Genomic DNA, 8,038 nt, shown 5'->3' with positions numbered 1-8,038 from the left:
GAGTGCTAATACCTCACTCGCTCCAGGTCGGTATAGTACCTATACCTCTGCTCTTTTTGTCAGTTACTGTAATACTGTAGCCTCCCTCTCCTACAGGTTAATGGTTAGTCTGGTTAAATGTCCCTGCTCCATTCTGATTGGCTGTTGTTTGTGTGTGTGTGTGTGTGTGTGCAGGTTCATCATTGGCCGGGAGAAGCCAGGCGAGCAGAGTGAGGTGGCCCAGCTGATCCAGCAGACCCTGGAGCAGGAGCGCTGGCAGGGAGGTGATGGAGCAGCGCTACAACCAGTACATGGAGCATGATGATGAGGTGAGGAGGGGAGACGGCGCCTTCAGGCAGAACACCTGATATCACCCAACACCTAATATCACCCACCACCTAAGAGCACCCACCACCTAATATCACCCAACAACACCTAATATCACCCAACACCTAATATCACCTGACATCATCCTATATGACTCAACATCAGACAACATCATAGAGCTTGATGATGTGAAGAAGTCAACAGTATTACAAAAGAGATTTAGGACTGCATTATGGAGGTACAAATGGGAGTTGTAGTGATGAAGGATGATGGAAACATACACTACTACAGTAATACCACTCAGTTCTGGTGCACAGAACACAGGGGCAATTTTCTTAGATGCAAGAATGTTGTGATACAGGTTTCAAGAAAGTACAAGTAGTGAAATTAACTCCAGATTAGTTATTTTGCCATTCATCTCATGCTATTTACAGAATAATGCACACACACATATACAGTATATATATATATATATATATATATATATATATATATACACAGTATATACACACAAAATTGAAAAATAACTCTCATTATTGAAGCATGAAGACTGCAAGGCCTTCATGTTATCTCTTCGTCTCACAAAATCAGTACGTCAAATTCCTCAATGTATGCAGTACTATAGGTTGCTATTGAACCTCAACTACATACAAAGCTCCTCCCAAGGTCCTCTACTGTTGTTTAATGTTTTCTGTTTGTTTAATGTAAGGCTTAGGGGAGAGGTTATTATAAGGTCCACAGCTGGCTTCAAAGGCCTTTATGCACATACTGATGCACAAGTGCTTAAAGCATGATGCAAACATTTCACCCAGACACAACACACTCGGGGCTGAGAGAGAGGTGATTAGTGTGTGTGTGTGTTCGTGTTTCACACAAGGATGATTCTTTCTGCACAAGGTCATGGCCAGGCCTCCTAAGATGGGCTGTACTGTTGTTCTTGCTCTGTTATACGGTTCAATGAGTTATTTCTTAAGGGGCACTTGAGTGTGAACTGATTTGTTGTGGAACATTCAGGGTAGATAGTTAGAACTTTAATTCTAAAGAATTCTTTAGAACATTTGAATTAGAACTCTGGAACTGCTTCCAATGTCCATTGTTTCCCTGGGAAGGTGTCACTCTTGACCACCCAATATTCTTTGGAACACCACACCAACACACACACACACACACACAACACACACACACACACACAACACACACACACACCAACACCACACCAACACCACACACACACACACACCAACACCACACACACACACACACACACACACACACACACAACACACACACACACACACACACACACACACACACCACACCAACACCACACTGACCTCTCATTTCAGTTACACCAGCACCCCGTTACATAACCCCGCCACATATGGACACACACACACACACACACACACACACACACACACACACACACACACACACACACACACAGCCATATGCTTCATCAATAAGGTTTCTTTGGCAGAAAGATTGATTAGCTGTACACACTTTATTGGTATACCTGTCGTCGTTCATTGGCTAAGGGCTTTGAGAGAGCGAGAAAGAAACTGGACCTAATTCCATATATTCCCTCTTTCCCTCTCTCTCTTTCCCTCTCTCTCTCTCTCTCTCTCTCTCAGTCATGTGCTCACTCAATATCTTCTCCTCTGTGGGTGAAAAGGAGAAGCCTAAATAATTGAATCTCGTTGGATTTGACTGAATCATGCATAATGTGCTCTGGAGGATTGTGTGTGAAAGTGAGAGTGCAGCTTTAAAGCAGGATCTGTGGTGATACCGAGGTTCTTCATGCAGAAGATTACACACATACACACACACACACACAGATACACAAATACCCACCCAGGTCAATCAAGTGATGTTTTTCTGTGTGTTCATGTTGGTTTGATGTTCTCTTAACATTTGAAGAACTGTGTGAGTGTGTGTGTGTGTGTGTGTGTGTGTGTGTGTGTGTGTGTGTGTGTGTGTGTTTAACAGAGAGGGAGAGAGAGTTTGTTAATATATGTGTGTCTTGACAGCATATTTCATTTCCTCGCCCACGCTGGAGGGCTCAGACAGGCAAACAGCAGGGTGTGAAAAGAGGATGGCAGAGTGTGTGTGAGTGTGTGTGTGTGTTTGTGTGTGTGTGTGTGTGTGTGTGTGTATGTGTGAGTGAGAAAGAAAGAGAGAGAGAAAGAAAGAGAGAGAGAGAGCGAGTATAATTCAGCCTGATGACTCACAGTAGGACAGAAGAGGTAGCAGTTTTCGCTTCAGCTCACTGCACCTCCCAAGTGGAAATCCTGCGTTAAAAAATACTTCAAACTGAGAATGTTTGTCTTGCTATGCTGGGAATGCATAGCATAAAGCGTGTGTGTTTGTGTGTGTGTGTGTGTGTTTGTGTGTGTGTGTGTGTGAGTGTGTGTGGTGGGTGTGCCATAACGGCTTTTCCATTAAGTATAAGTTTAGCTTTACAGGAAGTGAGTCAGAGTCTGTGTATTGTGTTGTCGTTAGAGAGAGCGGCACTGCATTCATTTGTGCTGTACTTGGTGTTTCTACCGTGTGTAAGAGTGTATGTTTGTGCATGCGCACGCAAGTGTATGTGTGTGTGTGAGAGAGAGAGAGGCTTTGTTCATGTTAGGTGATGGCATGAATAAGCACTCATGTTTGAAGTGCAAATTATTAGAGATACTGTTGGTTGATTCCAAAGCCCCACTGGCAGCTCAGTTGCTTTAGACCTGTTGGGGAAAGAAAACCCTTCAGTAGCTGCCACCCTCCATCACCCTGCCTAGCTGCTAGCACAACTGCAGGTCTTGGCACAGAGGAATTGAAACAAAATGGAGGTTGCCCAGTTGTAGGGTGTCATTACTCTGGCCTGGCATGGTGTGTGGTTCCTCCAGTCCTCCAAATCCCTCTTCCAAGCCCCTGTGCGCCATCTAGTGGCCGTAGGGAAATAGTGCAGAGAACTATTCAGTCCAAACGTCAGAGAGCCATGCAAGTCAATAGAATTCTTCACCCAAGTCACTCCATAACCCCCAAATAGGACATCAAACCAATCTACTTAGACTGCATACAGTTACATATTTTTGTCACATTTCAAGAATATGATCCTAAGGTAGCAAAACTGGGTTAACATTAACATTTCTTGAGTCTTGAGAGGTCACATTTAAAGACACACATTGAAATCAAAACTGCACTCACTCTAACCATCCATCCACCCATTTGTACTTGATGTCACTCTCATTAACTACATTTACCAACAGAAAATATGTGGAAAAGTATTATTTATTTACATTTGCAGTTAAACTGATTAGCTGTTTGCTCCATTAGGCATTATGTAGTGACAATGTTCATGAGTGAGTGTGGCAATATGCATGTGTGACATACACTTTTGAGAGAAGCCAACGAAAGATGATGACACGAGGATAATTATGTGTGTATGTTTGTGTTTCTACAGACGGGTGAATTCGGCACTGATGAGGAGGAGGAGATGAGCCCCATGTTTCCCAATGCCATTGAGGTGTTTGACCTGGCCGAGAGTGAGGACATGCTGTCACCGGTGGAGATGGACCCTGAGAAACTCGTCCACAAGTTTAAGGAGGTGAGTGCTGTGTTCACCCGTCATTCAGATTAGGGGCTACAGGGTATTGGAAGCCATAATGCTAATATATATTAAAGCAGCATAACGGAGGAATTGCTAATCGCTAACGAGATGCTAGCGGCTAAAACTAGCGAAAACTAGTTAGTCAACAACTGTCCTAACACAGTCAAACATCAAGCAAGTGCAACACAAGACAAAGTAAGACGGCAAATAAGCTACTTACTAGTTCGGCAGACAGTAGAAACCGGGCGGCTTCATGCAAACCTACAGAACGCAGTAATATGCCTACGGACCCTGGTATGGCAATGGCACGGAGGCGATTCTTCATATTAAAAGTCATTGTAGCGCCCCAATTTTTTTTAAGCTGTTATTTTAAGGTAAAACTGCTTATCCTAACCCTAACCCTGAAGTACAATTACTACATAATGCCACTGGGGAACACAAGCAGGCAAAATGAGGTGGATGGAAAAAGCCGTACTTATTAAGTGCCTATAGATACTACTCAATATATGTTCGTCTTATATCAGTATGTGATGAAAAAAAAAGATGTTTGCAGTTGTAGTTAGGATTAGTTTCAGCAACATGTAATAATATAATATCAGTAACATGTTATTTATTAATTTAGTAACATATAATAATATAATATCAGTAACATGTTATTTATTCATTTAGGAAAATGGAATGATATATTATTATATTTGAAACTATAGGGAGAGGTTCAGAGGTTCCACGGTGAAAAGAACATATGGTACTTTTCTGTTCTTCACTTTTCGTTGGAGAACAGTTTAATGTCATGCCTGTCAGAGAGCATGACGCTGCAACCTGGAGTGTAACTGCTTAGCGTCAGCAGTTCCCGCTAATGGTAGAGATTAGCGTTTAATGAAGAGTAAAGCTTTTGTCTCCACACCTGAAGGAGGTTTAAGACCAGCGATACGGAGAGTGTGTCAGGGCTTCTGTTTCCTCCTTGTGGAACATGTACTGTACCTTGTTTCTTTGTTGACTGTAAATTCAGTTTCACAGAAAAGATAGGCAGAAAATATTTTTGCCGTTCATGTTATGTGTTCTATGTGTATGTTGTATGTGTTCACACTTCCTGCTTTTTCACAAGCTTTAAACTCCTCAGGGGAGACATTTGTGTGATTATGGCTACAATAACATCTGAACTCTTGCCCTTGTACTGGCCAAACATTCGTCTAATAATCAATGTCGCTCATCTGAATTAGAGATGGGGCTATGTGACTCCTATGCTTCTTACCATATAAACCAGCCCCCTCTCTGTCTCTCAAAGTCATATTCAAAAATATCATGGAGAACTATTTGCAATACCTAACTAACCATAAATCATGAATGAGGACCATAAGTGCTTAATACAGCCATATGACAATATAACACAATACCTTCTTTCTCTCTCTCTCTCTCCCTCTCTCTCTTCTCTCCCCACAGCTCCAGATTAAAACATGCAGTCACCCAGGCTGAGATTCAGCAGCTGAAGCGGAAGGTAAGGGTCACACTTATTCACTTATAACACCCCCAGTGCCTCATATGGTATATTGTGTTTTACATAATGTATTGTGCGTTGTGGGTAACAGCTCCCAGTTCCATGATATTCCCATACTGGTCTTCATTACATTTCCAAGTAAATTCGCTACGGTCCAAATGCTGACCTCTCACCTGTAGGATGTGCCTAACACAGTAGTGACTTTTAGGATTGTATTGTCTTCTTTCCACCTCTCTTTCTTCCTGCCTCTCACTCTCTCTATTAATTACTTCTTTATCTCTCTCCATCTCTCCCTATTTCTCATCACCCCTCTGTTTCCTATTCTGCTCTCTCCTTCTTTCTCACCCTCTCTTTCTCTCTCCCTCCACTCCTTTCTCTCTCTCTCCTTCTCAACCCTCTCTCTGTTTCTACCTTTTCCTACTCCTCATCACCTCTTTCTGTCTCCCAACACCCACCCCGCTCCCTGCAGCTGTCCCACGCGGAGCAGGAGAAACTGCGCTGGCGGATGGAGCGCGCCCAGCTGGAGCAGAGCGTGCGCGAGAGCAAGGAGCGCATGGAGAAGCTGGAGGGCTACTGGATGGAGGCCCAGTCCCTGTGCCAGGCTGTGGACGAGCACCTCAAAGAGACCCAGTCGCAGTACCAGGCTCTGGAGCGCAAGTACAGCAAGGCCAAGAGACTCATCAAGGAGTACCAGCAGAAGTAAGAAACATAACCAGACCACTACATATAGCCTACATAGTGTCATAGCTGGAGAAGGAAGATACACACTTAAGATAATACTTAAGTTCATCAAGGCCAAGAGACGCATCAGGGAGTACCAGGAGCAATACGAGATGCAAACCAGAACAGCACAAATGCATACAGTCAGTAGCTGGAGAAGGAAGATTACAAAATACTTAACACCTGAAAAGCAAGTAGCACTAAATGCTTAGCACTTGGCAGCTCGACAAATGACAACTGAAAACATTATGGAAAATAAGGTTTGGTCTCTCTCTCTCTCTCTCTTCTCTCCCTGTGTGTGTGTGTGTGTGTGTGTGTGTGTGTGTGTGTGTGTGTGTGTGTGTGTGAGTGTGTGTGTGTGTGTGTGCATGGTTGTACAGGGAAATAGAGTATCTGAAGAAGGAGACAGCCCAGCGAAGAGCTCAGGAAGAGACAGAGGCTACCCACAAGGTTGAGACAGAAAATCTCCAAGAGCAGGTGAGGGTATGTGCGCGTATACGTGGGTGTGCGTATTTAACACACTAACGCTAAATAACTCCCCAAATACTGAATGACAGAACACTGATAACCTTTTCCATTCTTTCATCCCCTCGCTTTCCAATCAGATTCTCAGACCTGGAGACCAAAGTGGATGCTCTGAAGACCTCAGACCCGTCCTAAACCTCTAAGCCCGAGGAAGAGAGGGAGAGCCTGCCCACAAGTCTCAGCTCATCCTTTTCCTCCAGCCTGCTTTCCCACAGCAGCCACAGAGAACAAACAAATGAACAACAGACCACGAGAAATGAAAGGCGGGAAGAAGACTGGGAAAAGGGATGCTACTGAGGACAGGGGGAGATAAAAAAAAAAAAAAAAATTAAAAAAACACAGGACATAAAAACAAAAGCAAACTCTCTTTCGATGTCTCGTCCCCATGGTATTTGTCAATGTGTCCATAGCAGGCACGTGACAAGTCTTCGGTCTCACCGTGTAACGTCACTCAACCCACCACCCTTGAAATAAACACCAGAGACTCTCGATTCATCGGTTTAGGCTTCTCTGTCCTCATTTACTGCCCTATCCAGTCACATAATGGGACAAACTACACACAGCAGCATCGAAGAGGAGACATTTTACAGCTATAATAACATAGAAATTTCTCAGTGCGCGACAAGGAAAACCCCAACATGGCTGCCCCTCTTGACCTGTCAATCAGTTGGAGGAATTGGATGGAGAGAGAGAGAGAGAGAGAGAGAGAGAGAAGAGAGTTCTGTTTGTACAGAAGGAGATCCCTGTGAGAGGACCAGACTGAGCTTGTATATATTCTTTACATATATTTAAAAAAAAAATGTTTTTTTTTAAATGCTTAAAGCAATGTGCGGGGGTGTTGTGGGTGGGTGGGAAGGGGTGTCGTTTGAAGCCGCTGTGTGGCTCACACTTTTTTCTTTGTGAAAAAAATACAGGTGTGTGAGAGGTGATAGACCGCCTCGTTACGACTGGAAGATGAATGGTTGTGCATTTCCTTCTCTTAGCAAAAACAAAGTGGGTGAACAGGGTTTGAAACATGTGCAAGCTTAACATATTAACGCGTACCTGTTGTGGGTTGCTTACTTCTCACTCTCAATTTAACGTAGATAAAAAAGGGTCAGTGTTATCAGGATGATCGATGTGCTTCACTCTGTGTGAATTAGGGGTCTAAGATTGTCCCCTTAAACAACCTTTGGGCGGCCATCAGTGGAGTCCGCAACAAAGCATCTTGGGAGAGAAGGAAAGCAGTGACGCTTCCCGTGAGCACTAGGGTGAAGCTGTACAGAGAGATGGAGGAGAAAGGAAAGCAGTGGCGCTTCCCGTGAGCACTAGGGTGAAGCTGTACAGAGAGATGGAGGAGAAAGTGGATCCTCAGTGTATGATCCACACAGTACTGTTCTGAACCTCAGAAAACCAGCCAG

The 8,038-nt window shown here is 43.8% G+C and overlaps 1 pseudogene; it reads left to right on the top strand.

The window, feature by feature from the left end:
* The first annotated feature begins 85 nt into the window (after positions 1-85).
* Positions 86-6,781, top strand: LOC116225071 (annotated as a pseudogene).
* The last annotated feature ends 1,257 nt before the right edge of the window (positions 6,782-8,038 follow it).

Source organism: Clupea harengus, chromosome 19, assembly GCF_900700415.2.
Source record: "Clupea harengus chromosome 19, Ch_v2.0.2, whole genome shotgun sequence".
In the NCBI taxonomy this organism is placed as follows: domain Eukaryota; kingdom Metazoa; phylum Chordata; class Actinopteri; order Clupeiformes; family Clupeidae; genus Clupea; species Clupea harengus.
This window is presented reverse-complemented; position numbering and strand designations above follow the sequence as displayed.